Source organism: Terrapene carolina, unplaced genomic scaffold, assembly GCF_002925995.2.
Source record: "Terrapene carolina triunguis isolate 2854851 unplaced genomic scaffold, T_m_triunguis-2.0 Scaffold21, whole genome shotgun sequence".
Lineage (NCBI taxonomy): Eukaryota > Metazoa > Chordata > Testudines > Emydidae > Terrapene > Terrapene triunguis.
The window spans coordinates 8,670,902-8,693,293 of record NW_020664372.1 but is presented as its reverse complement, the minus strand read 5'-3'; positions in this window follow the sequence as shown (position 1 = coordinate 8,693,293).

Below are 22,392 nucleotides of genomic sequence, written 5' to 3'. Positions count from 1 at the left end.
GCTATCTCAGAGCAAACTATTCAAGCAATTATATCTATATTCAAAACATTTTATATTGGAGTGCAGTTTAGTAATTCTAAATCCACTATATATTCCATTTCTCTGTTAAATTAATGTAGCTTATTTGAGTGTCTCTCTGTTTTAGGTATTTCTAAGGGGCCCATGACTGGTCTCTGTCTGATTTTTGAGGATGGAAATATGGCAAGATTTTATCATAAATATTCTATTCTAGATATGGGCCAATATTTTTTAAAAACTGGAGACTAAAATTAGAGTCCTGAATCCTTATTTCAGCACCCAAATAAGTAGGCTGATTCTGAAAAATGCTGAGCACCCATTTGTGCCCATTATTCAGATGAAAAAAAAAATAAAGTATTCACTAGTATTAGTTAAGGACTGAGTATCCACAATTGTCATAGATTAAAAAAAAAATTCCTGAGTTCTATTGGCTTATCTCAAACATGAAAATACTCTTTCTGTTGTGTTATAGAAGTATGCTATGATAATAAGATATTCTGTCCTTCATAGGGGGGATTTAATTTAATACATCTCTTAAGAAAACATTTCTTATTTGGGAAGAAGTAAAAGTTGCAAAGGGTTTCTTTCAGGAATTAACTTGAATAATTTTGGCTTTTGCAGTATTGCCTTAAATCAGTGGTCCCCAAACTCTTCAGGGCTGCACCCGCCCTTACCTCTGTCTGTGACCACTCCCCACCCAGAGCTGGGCTGCAGCTGGGAACAGAGCTGTGGCTAGGGGCTGAGGCTGGAGGCAGGACCCGAGCAGAGGTGGGAGCAGAATGGGGCTGGATGATAATCCCTCCTCACGGGGGCTGGCCTGGACCCATCCCTCAAAAAACATTCCTCCAAATCCCCGTAGGTGGGAGTGCTCCACAGTTTGGGGACCTCTGGCTTAGATGTTAAGAGACTGAATTCTGACAAGCCCAATTTTAGAATTGACACATCTGATTTATTGTAGACATTATAGTATAGGATCACAAGATTTGTCATATTATTATTAACTACATAATTGAAATCTCAGAATAGTCTCAGAAAAATTCTGAAAATAAAATGCACAAATAGAGAAGGCTGACTAGCTGATTTTTTTTATTTACTAAAACAGAGAAGGAACTGATGGCAATACCACCAGCCTCCTTTTTTGCCTAGTGATTAAGCACTCCCCTGAACTGTGGGAGACCTAGGTTCAGTTTCCCCCTCTGCTTGATGTGAAGAAGGGATTTGAACTTGAGTCTCTTATATTACAGAAAAGTTTCTGAGCCACTGGGCTATGGGATATTCTAAGGTGGGGCTCCCTCAATCTCCCCAGTTGAGCTGTTTTACTTTTTATAAAAAGTCATTGGAGCAAGGACTTGAATTTGGGTCTCCTATAGCATTGGAGAGTGCCCTAATTCCAGGCTATACAGACATTCTCATTCACTTTCTCTGGAAAAAATGACTATTTGTTATCATTCATAATGGTAATTCATAGTCAGTCATTATAGTCTTTTGATAACTTTGGAAAACTAATTTAAAGGGACATTGGGCAGATTCTTAAAAGACATTAAGTCCCTGAAGAGGTAGATGGGCACCTAGTAGGATTTTTAAAGGTGCGTATGTAGTGAACACCCATTGATTTCCATGGGCATTAAGCATTTAGCCCTGAGCACACAAAAGAAGTCAGCCACCCAGGTCCCAGTTTGGGGACCAATGAGATGCACAAAACTACTACTGAACCCTGTAAGTACCTAAACTCACTCAGCGCCTATATTTTTTTTGCTGTAAAAATTCCCCAGGCACCTATGTTTCTGCCCCTGGGCATGCACACTGCTCCCTCACTCTAGGTGTCCATATATCTATCTCCTGCCTCAGAGTGAGTCACAAAGCAAGGAAAGATAGGTGTTCAGCTGCCTACATTGCATGTGGGGCCTGATCTGGTAGCAAACCTACTACATCAGGTCCCTCAGGTGAGTTCACACAAAAAAGCAACAGTAGGACCACCTTCCTCTTAACTTTTAGCCCAGTGGTCAGGGTACTCACCCTGGGATGTATTCAAGTCCTCCACCTCAGAAGGAGAAAGGATTTGAACAGGCATGCTACTGCTCAGGTGAGTATCCTAAGCCCTGGGCTCTGGGACATTCTGATGTGGGAAAGGGCTCCCTCAATCTCTCCTGCTGAAGCTGTTGCAATCTGGACAAATAATTAAAGGGTCACTAGGGCCAGAGAGAGCAAGTGAAAGTAGAAGCATGAGAATAACCACACAGTTACAAAGTCACAGCACTCTCCCAGGCTGTGGGACACCCAGAATCCCATCCCCCGTTCCAATGACTAAGCAATGGGCTAAAAGTTGAGGGAGGTCCTCCTCATTGTAATCATCCTCACCCCCTCCCTCTGCATTTGTGCTTCTTGCTAAAATGGTGTCAGTGCCTAACTCCAAAGAAGATTCCTGACTGTAAATCACTAGCAGAGATAGGTCCCTCCCTGTAGCCTGGACTTACATGCCTAACTACAAGAGAGGGGTAGGGTTTAGGATATACAGCTCTCATCAGCATCTCCCATTGACTAGCTTAGGCAGCTCCCAGCCAGCTTTTGTGAATCACAGTGTAAGAGCCTCTTTACCCCCCCCCCCCATTCATTTTATAAGGCTTGTCTACACTTACTGGGGGAATAAATGAGTGGTGATCAATGCATCAGCAGTTGACTTAGCAGGTCTAGTGAAGACCCGCTAAATCGACCGCAGATCGCTCTCCCGTCGATCAAGAAGAGTAGGGGGAATCAACAGGAGAGCGTCTCCCTGTTATGCTTCTAAGAAGCACATGGGATCTTTTTCAGGGGAAAAGGCAATACGCCGCATTTATTGAAAATACAACAATTAGCATATGCATTCAATCACACTCACTCACACACTGTCCCACCAGTCGATGTTATTGTTACCAGTCCAGAGTCCGGATCAATCTAGTGGCCAGCTAGGTTGATCACGGGTATGGAGGAGCCGGGTTCTATTGGTCACAACATGGTGCTCTGGGGAAGACTTGGCAAGACAAACCCAAAGTTTCATTGCAAGGCACCCTGTTTATATAGTGATTTTCCTTCATTGGGACCAATGAGTTTTGCACCGTCATGCTGTAATCAATTGTTGTTTGACGAGTGCTTGTTTTCTAAATTGTCCTTCTCATCCTTTATCTTGTTCTTTCATCAAGTCTCTCAGGGAGTTACCCCATGCTGGTTTTGATCACAGCTCTCTTGTCCCCATTGATAGGTGCCTGTCTCATCTTTAGAGTCATCAATCTGCCCTCTTCTGACATTTCAATAGGAGTGTGTTGTAATCTTCTGACGCCCTTGTGTCTGTCCTCGGTTCCTCCCTAGAACATCTGGTTCGGTGATGGCCTTCACACTTATCTTCTAACACACACATTCCTCATTCACACACAAAACAGAATTGATTTACACAGAACATTTGAACAGGAACATCAAGTTACAATGCAACAGAAAAACAATCATTACATTCTTTTACTTATTTTAAAATGCTAAACTTACAACAAAGTGGTGACCCTAAAAGATCTGTTACTGCCTTGAAATCAGCCCAGACACAGATTCTGGTTGATGCATCTCTACCAATGGCCCATTAGACCATTCCTTTCTGCTATTCAAAAAGGGTGGCTGGCAGGATATGGTCAAATCATACATCAATACAGTAACTCCTCACTTAACGTTGTAGTTATGTTACTAAAATGTGACTTTAAGTGAAACGATATTAAGCGAATCCAATTTCCCCATAAGAATTAATTTAAATGGGGGGTTAGGTTCCAGAGATTTTTTTTTTTTTGCCATACAAAAAGCATTATATATATTTTAAACAATTTTAAACAAGCAATTTAATACAGGTATTAAACAAATACCTGTCAGCTCCCCCCCCCAAAACCCCCACAGCGCCTCCTGCCCACCAGTGGATCTCATGGATCAGCACCTTCCCCCTGCCCCCTCCCCCCCGCCTCCTGCCCATAGCAATCAGATGGTTTGCAGTGTTCAAGAGGCTGGGGGGAGGAGCGAGGACATGGTGTGCGGCCTCCCCTGCCTCCTGAACACAGTTCCTGTGATAGTGGATTCTTTCCTTGATGGGTGTGGATGAGCCATTAACTGTTGTCTGGCTATTCCATTGTTTCACCTAAAAGGTTGGTTGTGGGTGTTCCCAACTTCATAATATATTTCAGTAACACACACATAGCAAAACTTCATAACTTCACATACAATGATAGCACATACATTACAACAGGATATTAATGTTCAACAGATCAAGACTTTTAAAATGATAGCCCACAAGACTCACTTTGTACAAAACACATCATAATTATATGACAGTGATGAATATGGAGGTTCCAGAGTGCTGCTTTCAGGTATTGAGTGCCACACCCCTCTAAATATTTCTAGGAATGTGTCCCATTGTCAATTACCTTTAATATCAACTTTAGCCTACTTTCAAAAAATTATAATCTGCTGAATAAATCCTGATGAACAATTGACTTTTTTGCTAAGATTTCATATTAAATAAAATAAACTCAACATTATAGATAGTCCATGTAACATCTGGGTTTCTGGAATTTCTAACTAATATTGAGCCTAATATCCCTCTTAGATACACACACAATTCCCACTGAAGTCAATAGCAGATGTGTTTGTGAATCTGAGATCAGTGTTCCCATCATAATCAAAGCCTTTCACTGTAGCATTCAATCTGAAATGTTTAATTATACCGGAGCCCAAACAAAAGAAAACAAATAGATATTAGGAGGTCACCCTGTAGGACAAAAAAACAAAATCATTAGATTACCCCCCAAAAAAGATCTGTGTTGTGCTATAGGCATATCTACAGTGTTACAGAGTCCACTGTAGCTTCAAAGGTAAGAAGAAAATGTGGTTCTCTCTGGGTTTATTTAATTTTGCTTTTTTTCCTGAATATTATTTCAAGAGATGCAACATGCGAGTGACCTGCATGTTCACCTCCTACCTCCCAAGAGGACGTACAGATTATAAGGTCATGTCCAAACTAACTCCTCCTCTTCTTTTTTTAGGATTAAGCTTCACTCGTATGTCAGAGACAATAATACAACATTAGTTTTTCCCCCTAAGCTTGACTGTTCCTAGGACTGCCTTTTAGGATGTCATCTTTCCTAACTCCCTAATATCTTCTGGTCCAAAGAGTACTTTTCATCCTTCTTATATCCTGGTTACAGCAACTGGACTCATTTGCCAACATGACTCAGTTATTACCTTGAATATTATTGGAGGGTTTTAGCATCAGGCCCTAGAATAACTTAAAAGAAAAGATCTGCATTCTTACATAGGATCTTAGAGTCTGTCACCCTGTTACAATGCAGAAGGCTGAGACTCACAGGTGTGTATAATAGCCACTCATTAATGAATATTGAGTAGAGTAAAATTATAGTATTCGGAACTACTTTAGGGGTTGGAATCTAACTATAGTGGACATGTGAGTGCATTACATATCCTTTCTCCAGGAATGCAAACAGATGGATATGGATGATTTTGTGAGGAAGAAACAGTCCTTGCTGGTGAGTAGTGAACAGGAGTATTGTGTTATGATCATGTCTGTGGCCTAGGGAACATGGAGTATTCATAGACAGTCAGAAACAATGGGTGGGTATGCACTGTTAGTAACATTGTAGCAGTCAAGAAGGGCACAAGAAGCTTACTGGGAGGGTGTTGGACATATTTGTTAAAGAAGTCAATTAAATCAAAGTGAAAGAGCTTGTAAGAGGGGCCCTGAGACAAAAGGAGAGAGTGACTTGTGCACGCTTATATAAGATCATAGAATCATAGGACTGGAAGGGACCTTAAGAGATCATCTAGTCCAGTCCCCTGCACTCATGGCAGGACAAGTATTATCTAGACCATCCCTGACAGGTGTTTCTCTAACCTGCTTTTAAAAATCTCCAATGATGGCGATTCCACAACCTCCCTAGGCAACTTGTTTCAGGGCTTAACCACCCAGACAGCTAGGAATTTTTTTTCCCTAATGCCCAAAGTAAACTGCCCTTGCTGCAATTTAAGCCCATTGCTTCTTGTCCTATCCTCAGAGGTTAAGGAAAACAAAATTTCTGTCTGTAGCAGAGTTAGGAAGTGAATCTACACCTCCTGAATCCCATTTGTTCCAGAGAATTAATCACAAGTTCATTTTTTCTCCCTCAGAAATGTCCCTAGGTAGTGGCTGGGAGATGAGAAGGTGTTTTAAGAGGAAGGAAGAAAATAATAAAAACAAATGATTTCCCTTATAAGACATTATTAAGATGTGAAACTGTTAAATGCATAAGCATGAATGGAAATTCCAGATTGTTTTTTAAAAAAATTCCCTAGAGATGGTGTACTGGGGTGACACCCATCTGTCAAGAGTGCCGCCTTGGTCAAGTTCATGCCTGCAATCACTCAGTTTGTACAATAGGGTGGCACCCTCCTCTCACAAGCACTTCCCTTGGTCAGTGGTTTCTTTGATGGCTTTTCATTGATTCAGCCCTATGGACGAGTCTCACACACTGTCAGCAGGTGGAACAGAATAACCCCGTTCCGGGGTATACAGTCTTTACCTTCTCCTGACCCTGGTATGGAGCTGTACTCCCAAGGCTTCCTCCCTGGAGACCCTGTCTTCCTGCAGCTCTCCCTGGGCTCAGTCCTTACTCAGGCCCAGCAGCCAGCCAGGAGCACCTTCTTAGCTCCCCCACTCCCAGCCATCACTGAGCTGTCCATGGTCCTGCTGCTATTTCAGCCAGCCAGGAACACTGTTCTCTCTCTTCCAGTCCCAGGCAACAACTGATTGACTCTGTCTCTGCTCCTCCTGGCCCCTGATTGGCTGATCCCGCAGCTCCTCTGATTGGCTGCTTCCCCTGCAGCCACTCTCGGGTCCTTGGAGGACTTCTCTTCTGCTCATCTCTGGGATGGGGTGTGGCAGGACCCTGAGGCCTCCAAAAGGGTGCCTATTGGCCTAGTCCATCCCATCACAGGTAGGTAGATCAGCTCAGATAAAAAAAGATTCATTACTCCATTAGAAAGAATGTCATCCACTTACTAATTAGTACCACTTCTTGCAGCACAGTGGATTTGGCGGTCTCCCACCCAGATACTGGTTCAATCCTCTCTCCGTGTAGCTTGCAAAATCTGATGAGATCAAAGCCTGAGGTGACATTGCTGAAAAGTAATTATTTTATAGGAATGTCACTTTTTATTAACAGCAGCTGGTTACTGACAGCATATACTTGATTAGGAGATATCTGATGATTTACAAAGGTAAATCTGATGATTTCTTGTATGCTAAAGAAAATGCCCAGATTTACAACATCTTTGGTATTAAGAAACACTTCTATACATTTATATGATGCCTTGTGGGGGCCTCCTTTTGTAATATAAGATGTCATGTAAATTTGGTGAGACGGTCTACCTTGCATGAACCGCCAGCAAAATACATGCAGGGCATGGTGTAAATTTATTTTGAAGCACCATAATGACTAATAAAATAAAGTGATTTTATTGAAATTAAAATTATTAAGGAATATTCATCTCCTTCCTCTGTCCAACAGTAACATGGAAGAATCCAGCAAATAACTCACCAACATAAAACTTTGTAGATGCCAAATTATTGGGGTTAGAATTCATCATTCAAGCAGTTAACAGCTGAATTATCTGATGGCCTAAAACCTTATTATGTGATTTATAATATTATTTTACTTTAAGCACCATATAGGAACATGAGCACTGTACAAAGCTGCTTCTTAAACCTGAGGCTGAGGAATGTCCAGTGTTCCAGGAAAGCATATTACCAAACTGCAACACCAATGGAGTAGATTATGTGTATATCGACATTAGAGCTGGAAGGCGCAATTTTCAGTTTGAAGTGACATACACAGTGTTGACCAATATACACTGGGCTTTATGTTATTAATGGGGCTGTCAAGCGATTAAAAACTAATCACAATTAATTGCGGGATTAAAAAAATTAATCACGATTAATCATGCTGTTAAACAATAATATTATAGCATTTATTTAAATATTTTTGGATGTTTTCTACATTTTCAAATATATTGATATAATTAAAAAGTATACAGTGCTCACTTTATATATTTATTACAAATATTTGCATTGTAAAAAACAAAATAAATAGTATTTTTCAATTCACCTAATACAAGTACTGTAGTGCAATCTCTTTATCATGAACGTTGAACTTCCAAATGTACAATTATGTACAAAAGACACCTGCATTCAAAAATAAAACAATGAAAAACTTTAGAGCCTGCAAGTCCACTCAGTTCTACTTCTTGTCCAGCCAATCACTCATACAAACAAGTTTGTTTACATTTGCAGAAAGATAATGCTGCCTGCTTCTTGTTTACAATGTCACCTGAAAGTGAGAACAGGAATTTGCATGCCACTGTTGTAGCCAGAGTCGCAAGGAATTTACATGCTAGATGTGCTAAAGATTCATATGTCCCTTCATACTTCATCCACAATTCCAGAGGACATGCATCCAGGCTGATGATGGGTTCTGCTTGATAACGATCCAAAACAGAGCAGACCGACACATGTTCATTTTCATCATCTGAGTCAGATGCCATCAGGATCTGGTAAGGAACCCACTAAAGTGATTACTACAACAAGTCAAGCTGAAAGGTGAACTGTCAGGTTGGAGGGAAGTAACTAGTGGTGTTCCTCAGGGATCAGTCTTGCACCCAATCTTATTTATCATTTTCATTAATAACCTTGGCACAAAAAGTGGGAATGTACTAATAAAAATTGTGGATAACACAACATTGGGAAGTATTGCCAATGTGGGGGAGGATTGTAATATCATACAAGAAGGTTTGGACAATCTTGACAACTGGAATAATAGAAATTGGATGAAATTTAATAGTGCAAGGTCACGCACTAAGGGACTAACAATAAGAAATGTTGGTATATGCTGGGGACACATCAGTTGGGATGGGGTGTGGCAGGACCCTGGAGAAAGACCTGGGTGTATTGATTGATTGTGGATGGATCATGGTCATTCTATGTGAGGCAGATGTGAAAAACCAAATGCAATCCTAGGATGGAGAACCTACCTTACACATGGAAACATAAGGCGCTTGACTGGTTTAGCATAACAAAATTAATGCTCAAGGGAGATGTGATTGTTCTTTATAAATACATCGGAGAGATCAACACCAGGGAGGGAGAGGAGTTATTTTAGTAAAAGGGCAATATTAGCACCAGCACAAATGGATATAAACAGGCCATCAACAAGTTTAGGTTTAAAATTAGACAAAGGTTTCTAACCATCAGAAGAATGAAATTCTGGAACAGCCTTCCAAGAGGAGTAGTGATGACAAAAAACCTAATTTGTTTCAAGACTGAGCTTGATATATTTATGGACAGGATGGTATTACCTACATGGTATATGGCACATCCATGACATCTTTTAGCAAATATCTGCAATGGCTGGGGACTAGACACTGGATGGAGAGGGCTTTGAGTTATTACAAAGAATTCCTTCCCAGGTATCTGGCTGATGGGTCTTGTCCACATGCTCAGGGTATAACTGTGGCCACCATCTTTTGGGTCAAGAAGGAATCTTCCCCTGCTCAGATTAGCAGAGACCCTGTTTGTTTATTTTTTGTCTTCCTCTGCAGTGTGGGGCACAGGTCACTTACTCATTTTCATTAGAGTAAATGGTGGATTCTCTGTAACTTGAATCTTTAAATCAAGCTTTGAGGACTTCAGAAACTCAGCCAGAGGTTATGGGCCTATTGCAGGAGTGATACGTGAGATTCTGTGGCCTGCAATGTGTAGGAGATCAGACTTCTGGCCTTAAAATCTGAGTCTATGAGATTTAGGAGGATTTCAATCTCTGCTTAATAACCTCAGAACAAAACATTTATCCCCCACTATCATTCCTTTGCCTGGGGATAAGGGACATTCCTTAACATAATCTGACCACAAGTGACTCCTGTCAATTTTGATGGGTGTCAATAATTTAAAAAATGTGAACTTCCTCCATTTCATTTTTTTACATAAATATGACATAGAAGTTTGATTTCAGTCCACCACCAGCCAGTTCTATTAATGAAGGCCAACATCATAAAACTGAAGTGAGAAGATTTCCCCATTTCAAATTAGTGGCTATGGCTCAACACTCCAGGAGCAGATGACCCAACCTCCTACCCCATCCCTGTCTAAAGTCAATGCCAGTTTGCAATGGACAAAATTCCTTTCTGACCCCAAATATAGCAATCCGTACAGGCCTACTATTTGAACAAAACATCACTTTGGGCTAAACACTAGTCTGTCCATTAAATAGTTTTGATAGGACTACTTTATGCACTGAAAAAAAACCCTTTTAATCATTGTTGCGCTATAAGTGTTTCACAAGTACTTTCATTTATAAAGGAGATTAGGGAAGGGAAATTCATTGGGAAGTTTGCAACAAATCAGCCCTCCCAATCATATGTACTGACTACATCCAATCCAACAGTCACACCAAAGCTCAAAATGTGAGCTTTTTCGTATAGTGTGAACATAACTACTTGTCAGTCTTTTATGACCACCACTTGCACTGGACAAGTCAAGGCCTAATAATCATATCAAAGGAGTTCCCTTGTTGCTGAAGAAAAAAAAAAGTCATAAGCTTGTACACAGGGTTTAAGCCACCATGGTTTTATATCTAAAGCCCAGAATCTGGGTTGCATCTGACTTGGGTTGGGGAGACGATGCAATTTGGCATCCTGGCACTGAGGCTGCACCAGGCCAGTCCTAGATATAAAGTAAAGCAGCCAGCATTAAGACTGCTCTTCTTAATGCTGGCTGCAAATAGCCCCCAAGGGGGACCTTCTGGAAACCAGAGATTGTTGGAACACCAAGACACTCTACCCATGCATGCTACCTTGTGCTAGGTGGAGGTGGCGTAGGACTCACCAGGGATTCTCTTAGGTGGGGGAAAGCTCAAACTGCAATCTGCTGGGATTTTGACTATTCTGTTGTGCCATAGTGTTATAAAGCTTCTGGGCACCCTAGGATCTGTCCTAAAGCTTTCTCTGGGACCGTTCTGGTCTGGAGATAGACAAGTCCTTTTGTATTGTTAATAAAATTATTAAATGGAAAACTTTGACTAAATGTTCATAATTGTACATGCATAACTGCAGCAATTGCACATGAAAATTATGTATTGGATTCTTAGATGCAGGTGCTCAGTACCTTTGAAAATCAGGCCACTTTTATTTAGGTGCCTAAATATGGATTAATATGTCTAAATTTATTATCCAAATTTTGATGGCCTTTAAATTTTCATTGGCTACAGGTAAATATGTGGGGGGAAAGGTAGATCACAGAAATATAGAGTTGAGAAGTAAAACAAGATGTTACAGCAAGTAGTGAAATTGCTCTAGATAAAAGCACTGTAAGGAATGTTGTTTTAAATATACACCAACGGAAGTCTTTAAAAGTCTAACTCTATTAATTATGCAAAAGTTATGCACATTGTATCAAATCACACCAGTACAATAATTGTCTAAATTTGAATTCCATGCTTGCCCTTTTCTAATCCCATTCTTTGCCAGTTACTCCATGAAGCAGACAAAAACTGAGACACCACAAAAGTGGAACAGGCAAAATATAATCAGATTATCTTTATGCCTCACAAAACAGTAACAGCATTTTACTCAGGCTTTTGTCCCTAGTCAACTGAAGAAACCAACTTTTTGTAGTTTTATCACAAAGACAGATTACTATAAAAATGTTAGCAAGAACATTTCGTTCTCTCTCTCTCCTAGCACCTTTGCTGTTGACCTTCTGTACATCTGCTTGGCATTTTCATCCATCTGCCTTTAGCAGTAATACTAACACATTGGTGATTCATAAAGATGTTCTAAAGCAGCCCACCTGCCAATCTTGTATACAAGAACATGAGCGTTTACCCTATTTGCCATTTGTTCCTGACTAGCTCACTTTTTTTTTTTTTTTTTTTTTTTGCGCAAAACATATTCCCTTTCTGGGGCTTCACCTCCTTTTTTTATGTTTTCATTTAATTATGCTATGTTGTTCAAAAACCTGTTTGCTGGATCCCAACACAACGTTTACTGTATGTACTGAAGCCTCACAAAATTTCTCTGTCAAGAAATAGATTCATTGTGTCAAAACATCAGCTAAAATAGCTCTTACAAAATGTTATTTTTTACTTTGAGAATGTTTAAAAAAGTTAGTGGATTAAGAACCTGAGTTGTTAATGAACCCTATCGTATATACTCGTCTTTTGTAAAAATTACAAATTGGATATTATTTTTTGCATTAGTTAAAAGAATTAAGTCAGTAGTTAATATAGTATGTTAGTAGTATTTTTAAAAAAATATATTCAACTAGAATCCATCTGTGTCACATTTTTCTCTCCAAACAATAACTTTAAATAAAATGTATTTTCAAGAAACAGTCTGTTTTCTCTTGTGCATTACAGCTGCTGGGAGTCTTACAGAGGGACTTTGTGTGATATTGCACTGCAGTAACTTGACACAGAAGAATATACATATTTGAAAAAATAAATCTTCTCAGATAAAAACACAAATAACCTGAAATCTACAATAACCCTTGTCTTACCATTTAATTTTGCTGAGAGTTTAGGCACATTATAGTATGTGGCTGTTAGATGTGCTTTACTTTTATAATGTTTCAGTCTTTATGCAATATCATTGATTCATTAGGTATTATAAGATTTTAAACCTATTGCAGTAATCCAAAACAGAAACCCAAGTTATTACAATGTGAAGAACATTAAAGAACACAATAAAATAGTAGCCTTTATTTTTAATGGAAATGTTGCATAGACAATCTTTAGTATTCAAACCATCCTCCAAGCTGTGAAAGCATCATTTATTTGAATATTAAGAAAGACAGTTCAGTGGAAAAAACATAGCTTGACTCTGTCAATAAGAGAAAATCTTTATCATCTGAAATTACTAATTCTATTAAAGATTTTTAAATTTCCTTTTTAAACCCTGCTATTGATAAAGCAATTATTAAATATTTGCCAATAAAAAGGTACCTTCACTATCAGTTTCTGGGGGTGGGGGGTAACTTTCAAATTAGCAAATTACTTTCAAATACTTGGCAAATTAGTGTCATCAGTACATAAAATTATGCAGTGATCATTTAAAGAAATTATTTCATTTACTGACAATAATAATATGCCGTTTCCCCACATAAGTTCTCCATTTCATGATTAACTTCAATCTTCAATGCCACCTTAATTTCTTCTTCCTTTCAGAGAGGATGATGGAGTGTGCTTGTGACAAGAAACGGATTGACAGCTTTTTGAATAGCTGTTCCTTAAGCTTTCAAAAAATTGGCATGTGAAGTTCAATAGTCCTTATGAACTGTCAGAAACTACCTTACAATATGGACTGTGTGTCAGTTTTATTTTGTTACTGATTTGCCGAATGCAGAGCAAGAGTTTCTCCTGATATTCAAGGAAATGTATTTTAGATTGGACAGTGGCTCCAGCAGATTAGTTTCCCAGATGAGCCATGGCCTAGTCTGGTTTAAGAGTGAAAGCAACTTTTAAAGTGCTGACAGCTGACAGTTTTAGAGTCTCTTTTAATATAGTTATTAGACACTAATGGTTGGTGATTTACTGCTGTTCAAAGTACAAACAACTTTCACTATAGCAGAACAGGACTACAGCCTGACTTGAACCAAGGCAAGTATGCCTGATAGCATTCTTGCTTTCAACACCAGTGACTTTAATTTCACTTCTTGACACTAAATATGTGGAGGCGTTGGCAAATGGCCCCAGATGAATCTCACCTCCTTTATTATTTACATATTATGATTAATTGGGATACATTGTGATCAAGCAGCTTGGGCACTAGCCTAGGAGTTTGGAGATATGGGTTTGATTACTGGCACTGTTGTGTGACCTTAATTCAGTTGCTACACTTCAGCTACCCGCCTCCCCAGTAAAATGTAAGATCTCTTTTAGATGTACTATATTGATGATGAGTATTCTATATTATAAATTTATTCCTCCTCCTCACCTACTCTTTTTGTGCCAAAGGTGGGATGAAGGGTTATTTTGTTCTTGCTCTGTGTGAATTTTGCATAGGATTGCCAACTTTCTAATTACACAAAACCTAACATCCTTACCCCACCTCCTTCCATGCCCCTTCCCCGAGGCCCCTCCCTGCCCCACCCCTTTTCTGAGGCTCCTCCCCCACTCACTCCTTCCTCCATCGCTTGCTCTCTCCCACCCTCACTCAATTTCACTGGGCTGGGGCAGGGAGTTGGTTTGAAGGTGGAGGTGTGGGCTCTGGGAGGGAATTAGGGTGCGGGAGGGGGTTCCAACCTGGGGCAGGAGGTTCGGGGTGTGGGCTCTGGCTGGGTGGTGCTTACCTCAGGTGGCTCCTGATTGGTGGTGCAGTGGGGCTAAGGCAGGTCCTAGGCAGAGACACGGCCAGGTGCTTGGGATGGGGTCAGTGCCAGCTAAGTCATAAGGAGGTTCAGGTTCATGTATGACTTGAATCGTTGTGAACCCCTTCACTTCTGTCACCTCCCTTCATTACAAGCCCTTCAGTTCATCTCCAGGAGAGGAAGTATGTTCTTGTATTTAGGCCACTGAACTGGGCTTCAGGAGTCCTAGATTCTATTTCTGAATATGCAACAAGATGTCGTGAACTTATTTTCTCTGAGCTTCAGTTCCCCATCTGAAAAAGAAGGGTAATAAATACTCCGTACCTCACAGGGATATTACGAGGAGAAATTCAACTTGAACAAGCATAACTGTAAAATTGGCCAAGGGATACACTGAAATAGGACCATGGAAAGTGACTTGTAAAGGTAAGCTGCTGACCAGAGAAAACCAGTCCATATTCAAGGTATGTCCTAAGATGGTTGTAGCAAAAGCGATGGCCTAACCTGTCTTACACAAGCTGCTGTGACAATATGTGTTACACAAAGAGACTGAAAAAATTCCAGTCCCAGTCACAAAAACTCAAAGGCAATGTCTTAGTCCCTAAGTGGTTGGTGAGAGAGGACAACTAATTTTAGTTAGGTATTTTGAATCTTCATCAGAAATACAGGTCACCACCTGATTGGTCAAAACCAACAGCATAAAAAATAATAATATAAAAAATGGAAGAAAGGGGAAGTTGGTAGTAATGAATATAAATCCAAGTTAGAAACTGTAGGCAATTGATAATGGAAGCAAGGGGAAACAAGGAGAAATTTATGGCCAGCAGAGTTAATGATAATAATGAGTTTTTAAAAAGATATTAGGAACAAAAATAATCTGGACAAAGATATTGGTCCATAGCCAGATGGAAATGGGAGTATTATCAATAATAATGCAGAAAAGACAGAAATGTTTAATCAATATTTCTGTTCTGTACCTGGAAGAAAATAACATATGATATAGCCTCATAATTTGGTGCTGATAGCACTCTTTCCATTCCACCAATATCTCTGGAGAATGTTAAACAGCAGGTACTAAAGACAGACATTTTTAAATCAGCAGGTCCAGATAACTTGTAGCCCAGAGTTTTAAAAGAGCTGGATGATTCGCTTGCTGGACCATTAATGCCGATATTCAATATGTCTTGGAACCCTGGGGAAGTTCCAGAAGACTGGAAGAAAGCTAATGTTGTGCTAATATATAAAAAGGGTAAACAAAAAGGCCCAGGAAATTATAGGCCTATCAGCCTAACATCGGTCTCAGACAAGATGATAATAGAGTGGCTGATATGGGACTCGATTAATAAATAATTAAATGAGGGTAAAATAATTAATGTAGATCAACATAGGTTTATGGAAAATAGATCCTATCAAATTATGTAGATATGTTTTTTTGATGAGGTTACAAGTTTGGCTGATAACGGTAACAGTGTTGATGTAATATACTTAGACTTCTGTACTGAGTTTGACTTGGTACCACAAAACATTTTGATTAAAAAACTAGAACAATATAAAATTAGCATGGTGCACGGTAAATCGGTTTAAACCTCGCTAACTGACAGGTATCAAAATACAATTGTAATACTACTTAAATCCCCAAGTATCTCCCCATTCTGAAATTCCCCTGAGTGCTTCATTGGTTCTCTCCAGAGCCATTTTAAGTCTTCTTTGTTTGGCCCATATGGCTCAGTCATCTGCAAATAGAGTAATACCTATACCGGTCTGTATACTCTCCAGGAGATTATTAATCATAATGTTAAACAAGATTGGGCTGATAACACTCCCCTGTGGAGTGTCATTAGTAAGTTTATAAATATTTGACAAAGCTGTCCTCATATGGATTTGTATGGTTCTATCACTTATGAAGTCTCTTATCCACCAGAACGTTCTTCCTCTTATTTCAATTGTGGCTAGTTTATACAGAAAGCCTTCCCTCCATAGCATGTCATAAGCTTTTTCAGCATCCAAAGATAGAGTTATCATTAACTCTGTTCCTCAAGGTTCTTTTGTATTTCTGTTTCTAATCTTACAGTATGATCAACAGTACATCAGTTTATAATTTCATTATTTTCCAAGTAGTAGGCATCCTTCAGTCTCGAGAGACCATGGGTATGAGATTAATCTCTCATTTATCATTCTTTCCATAATTTTGCCCACACACAACGTGAGGGCAATAGGTCTATATGCATCAGGCCTAGTGCATAGTTTGCCAGGTTTTCCTATCAGTATAACCACCGCTTGCTTTCATTATGCTGATAGTATTCCTTTTCCCATATATTATGTAATTTCAATATTACTCTTAAAGTCCCTTCTGGCAGATGCTTAATCATTGCATTACATATGCAATCTTTACCTGGGGCTTTTTACTTTTGTTTATAACTTTTTTGAGTTCCTGTATGCTGAAATTTTCATTCACTACATCATGTTTGTATTCTACCCAGCAATACAAGAGCTCAGAATTTTCTTAAGCAAACATTCTTTTTTCTTCACCAAACTCTTTTACTTTGATTGTATCACTTCTCACTTTGGAACTCTTTTGCAAAAATGTTCACTTTTTCCTAAGTTAGAAATTTCAACTTTATCATTTACTATAAGACCAGATATAAACTTGTTTTTACTCTATGTCCCATTCATTTTAACTTGTTTATGTTTCTCAGAAACCTTGGCATCTTTGTTCATTTTCCCACAATATTTTCTCCAAGTGCTTATTTGCCTTTTTAATAATTCTTTGTGCCACTGCTTTACTTCTTTTATAGTTCATTAAGTGCTATTCATTGTACTTTTTGCTTGTTAGTATGCCTTATTTCTTTCTTTAATTGCTGCTTTACAATCTTCATTCCACCAGGGAACTGGATTTCTGAGTTTGTGACAATTCAGTGTCTTACATATAGCTAGGTTGGCTGCTGCTATAAATCCCTTTAGTATATTATCATGAAATTCCTCTAGATTATCTCTTGTACAGATGGTACTTAGATACTCAGCACATTTACTCTTAAAGAGTCCCCAATTTGCTTTTCTAATGCTCTAGGTAAGAATTCCTTCAGTGTTTTCAACATTGCCTTGACATGTAATTAGCATAGAATGGGAAGTGATCACTTCCCATTTCGGCTTCTTTATAGATTTCCCAGATGTATTTGCTTGCTATATTGCTTGTTGCAAATCCCAGATCTAAACATGAAAAGATTCCATCCACTGAATTAAACGTGCTAGGCTCCAGTATTGAGCAATACCAGGTTTTGCATGTCTATGAACTGTTGCAGACATTTGGCATTATAATCAGTGTTCATGCTTCCCCATCATTCATTGTGGCTATTAAAGTCTTCACAAATATATACAGGTCTTTGACAGCCTTAACTAATGCTTCCAATTCTAGATTGTCTACTTTTTCACATGGGTTGTAAATACTATAGATTTGTATAAAGGTGCTATTATTCCACAGAGGAATCTCAACAGGATAATACTCAAAAATTAAGTTCTATACATCTATGCCAATGTAACTAAAACCTTATTTTATAAATAGAGCCCTTCAAATCTGCAGATATCTACATTACATCCGGACCATGCTTGCAGATAGCAGATTGGCTGTGGATACAAATGTTGTATCCACGTAGGGCTCTATTTATAAATATACCAGTTCCTTCTCCTCTTGTTATTTCTCTGTCACATCTGATTACATCGTATCCTGAGAGTCTAAATATAAGTTCTCACTAACCCTGTTTCTTGTACACATAGGTTTGTTTTCCATATCAAAAACAATTTTCTTTAATTCCTGACCATGTGTTGTTAAACTATATGTGTTCCACCAAAAAAACCTGCTAGAACCATGTTGTTTAAACTGCCTTATTATCTTCATTTAAAAATTCATGGATGCGGTCTATAGAAAGATTGCCTGTATGCAAATACTTTTCTGCTGCTTTTTTTATAATTTTTACTCTTTCAGTCTTCTTCCCTGTCTGTAAAGTCCAATTACTCACTTCTATCATAAACACTATACATTTCTCTTTGCCTACAACCAGTATATCTTCATCAATTCCCCTTATATCATCTTTTTTGTCCTGAACTGCGTGTTGTTGTACCTCTGATACTTGTTGTACCAGTAGCTCTTTTCCCTCAGTGACAGTTTCTTCCTTATCCATATTCTGCTGTGAATATCTTTTGGTAGCTTCTGCATAGGATATTTTATAGATACAGAAAATTAAAATTCTCTCTCTAGTTCATTCTGCTGCCACAAGCCCTCTGTATGCTGCACTGCTTATCCCCACAACTGCTGCATTTTAGTTCTGTTCCTTCCATATAGTTTTCATGTTCTCCTCCACATTTACCACACCTCATTTTCCCCTTGCATACAGTCACCACATGTCCAAACATTTGACATTTATAATGTCCCAAAAGGGCTGGGATATATGGTTTAACAGAGAAGAGTTGATATCTGACGTGAATCCTATCAGGTAGCGCTGCACCTTTAAATGTTACTCAAATGGCATTGGATGGTTTGTGTTCTTCCCTTCTACTGCTGATCAGTCGCTTAATAAACAGGACTTGGTCCTCACCTATACCCCTTTTAATTTCATCCTCAGTCATGCCTAGGGGAACTCCATACGTTACCCTTTTTAGCTCTGCCATAAATTTAAGTAGCTGACAAATTACTTGTATTTTCCTTAAAATTGTAGTTCTAAGCAATTTCTCAGCCTGTTCCTTATGTGTGCATTCTACTAAATCTAAACCCTGCAATCTTTTAGCTCTTAATATATCTCTGATTCTTCACCTAATCCATTCTCCTGTTTTCAAGGGAATAACATCTCCTATCTTTACATCTTCAGTTATTGATTTCATAATTATAAAAGTGTCAGTCTTTTTCCTTACTCCTTTTCTCCATCCCTCTCTACTCCCTATTCCTTAGATATAGCCACATCTATTCTTTTTTTCTTCTTCCTAATCTGAAGCCATTCCTCATCTCTTGTTTTTTCTCCCTCATTTTCCAACATAATTTCCAGCCTTTCCCCTTAGAAACTTAGACACTTAGGAAACTTTTACCGTGAGAATTGAGGCACTGAGTGAGTTGAGGTACCTAAATGACCATGGTGGTTTCTTGGCAAGCTTCACACGCACATTTTCGCATCATTAGTTATATCAGGTCTAATTTTGAATGAACTATATAAACCAGGAATAGCCCTGTTGAACTCAATAGAGTTATGCAAGTGTAAAGATGGGATGAAGCACTATATATTTAGTTTACATTTTATACAGAATCATGACAGATATAGTTTACCTGGGTGTGGAGGAAAGGGGGCAGGAAAAGGGTGAAAGAAAGCAAAGAAGAAAACATAACACTAAATATTTCTAGCTGTTACTAAAAATTAGCTGAAAACCAAATTTCGTATATGTTTTGGTACAATATAGTTTTGGCATATAGAACAGAATTGTCTGTCTCTATTCCCTGACTTTCCTCCCTCTCCCATTTCCCCACCTCTTGTTTCTAACAAGCAAACCAGCAGCATATATTTCCTTTCCACTGAGGGTCCCCATCATCACTTTATTAAACTAAGTCTTTTCTGATATGTGGAATGTAAATAAATCTTTATTAAAAACTATATGCTTAATATACTGCATCAGAGCTTTCACAAATGTCTACAGATAGCTGATTTCCTTTTTTAATTACAGCTTTCTTAATATGAAAATTAGATTGAATTAGAGTAGTTAGAAAATAAAAAATATATAAGTGCTTTATGGGCATTTCATTTTCCTTGCTGGGCATGTACATTTATTTTGGCAATTAATTGACTTCACTTCCATAATTCTTTAGCTCTTTTTTTATTTTCTTGTTTTGTATCGTGCCTTGGAGCAGCTAGTCCTGGAACCCACAAGAAGAAAGGCAATTTTTGATTTAGTCCTTAAGGGAGCACAGGATCTGGTCCAAGAGGTGAATATAGCTAGACCGCTTGGTAATGGTGACCATAATATAATTAAATTTAACATTGCTGTGGCAGGGAAAACACCACAGCAGCTCAATACTGTAGCATTTAATTTCAGAAAGGGGGACTACACCTAAAATGAGGAAGTTAGTTAAACAGAAATTACAAGGTACAGTGCCAAAAGTGAAATCTCTGCAGGCTGCATGGAAATTTTTTAAAGACACCATAACAGAGGCTCAACTTAAATGTATACTCCGAATTAAAAAATATAGTAAGAGAACCAAAAAAGTGCCACCATGGATAAACAACATGGTAAAAGAAACAGAGAGGCACAAAGGCAGCCTTTAAAAAGTGGAAGTTAAATCCTAGTGAGGAAGATAGAAAGGAGCATAAACTCTGGCAAGTGAACTGTAAAAATATAATTAGGAAGGCCAAAAATAAGTCAAAGATCAGGTAGCCAAAGACTCAAAAAGTAATAGCAATTTTTTTTAAGTACATCAGAAACAGGAAGCCTGTTAAACAACCACTGGGGCCACTGGATGATTGACATGCTAAAGGAGCACTCAAGGATGATAAGGCCATTGAGGAGAAACTAAATTAATTATTTGCATCAGTCTTCATGGCTGAGGGTGTGAGGGAAATTCCCAAATCTGCGCCATTCTTTTTAGATGACAAATCTGAGGAACTGTCCCAGATTGAGGTATCATTAGAGGAGGTTTTGGATCAAATAGATAAATTAAACAGAATAAGTCACCAGGACCAGATGGTATTTTCCCAAGAGGTCTGAAGGAACTCAAATGTGAAATTGCAAAACTACTAACTGTGGTTTGTAACCTATCATTTAAATCAGCTTCTGTACCAAATGACTGGACGATAGCTAATGTGATGCCATATTTTAAAAAGGGCTCCAGGCCAGTAAGCCTGATTTTAGTACTGGGCGAACTGATTGAAACTATAGTAAAACACAGAATTGTCAGACTCATAGATGAACAAAAAAATTGTTGGGGAAAAGTCAAAATGGTTTTTGTAAAGGAAAATCATGCCTCACCAATCTACTAGAATTCTTTGAGGAAGTCAACAAGCATGTGGACCAAAGGGATCCAGTGGATATAGGGTACTTAGATTTTCAGAAAACCTTTGACAAGGTCCTTCACCAAAGTCTCTTAAGCAAAGTAAGTTGTCATGGGATAAGAGGGAAGGTCCTCTCATGGATTGGTAACCTGGAAAACATAGGAAACAAAGGGTAGGAATAAATGACCAGTTTTCAGAATGGAGAGAGCTAAATAGTGATGTCCCTCAGGAACATGTACTGGGACCAGTACTATTCAATATATTCGTAAATGATCTGGAAAAAGGGGTAAACAGTGAGGTGGAAAAATTTGCAGATGATACAAAACTACTCAAGATAATTAAGTCCCAAGCAGACTGCGAAAAGCTACAAAAATATCACACAAAACTGGGTGCCTGGGGAACAAAACGGCAGATGAAATTCAATATTGATAAATGCAAAATATTAGACATTGGAAAACATAATCCCAATTATACATATGAAATGATGGGATCTAAATTAGCTGTTACCACTCAAGAGAGAGATCTTGGAGTCATTGTGGACAGTTCGCTGAAAATATCCACTCAATGTGCAGCAACAGTCAAAGAAGCAAACAGAATGTTGGGAATCATTAAGAAAAGGATAGATAATAAGACAGAAAATATCATATTGCCTCTATATAAATCCATGGTACGCCCACATCTTGAATACTGTGGTCAGATGTGGTCACTCCCTCTCAAAAAAGATATATTGGAATTGGAAAAGGTTCAGAAAAGGGCAACAAAAATGATTAGGGGTGTGGAGCAGCTTCCGTATGAGGAGAGATTAATAAGATTGAGCCTTTTTCAGGTTGGAAAAGAGACAACTATGGGGGGATATGATAGAGGTCTATAAAATCATGATTGGTGTCAGGGCCGGCTCCAGCATTTCTGCCACCCCAAGCAAAAAAAAAAAAAAAAAAAAAC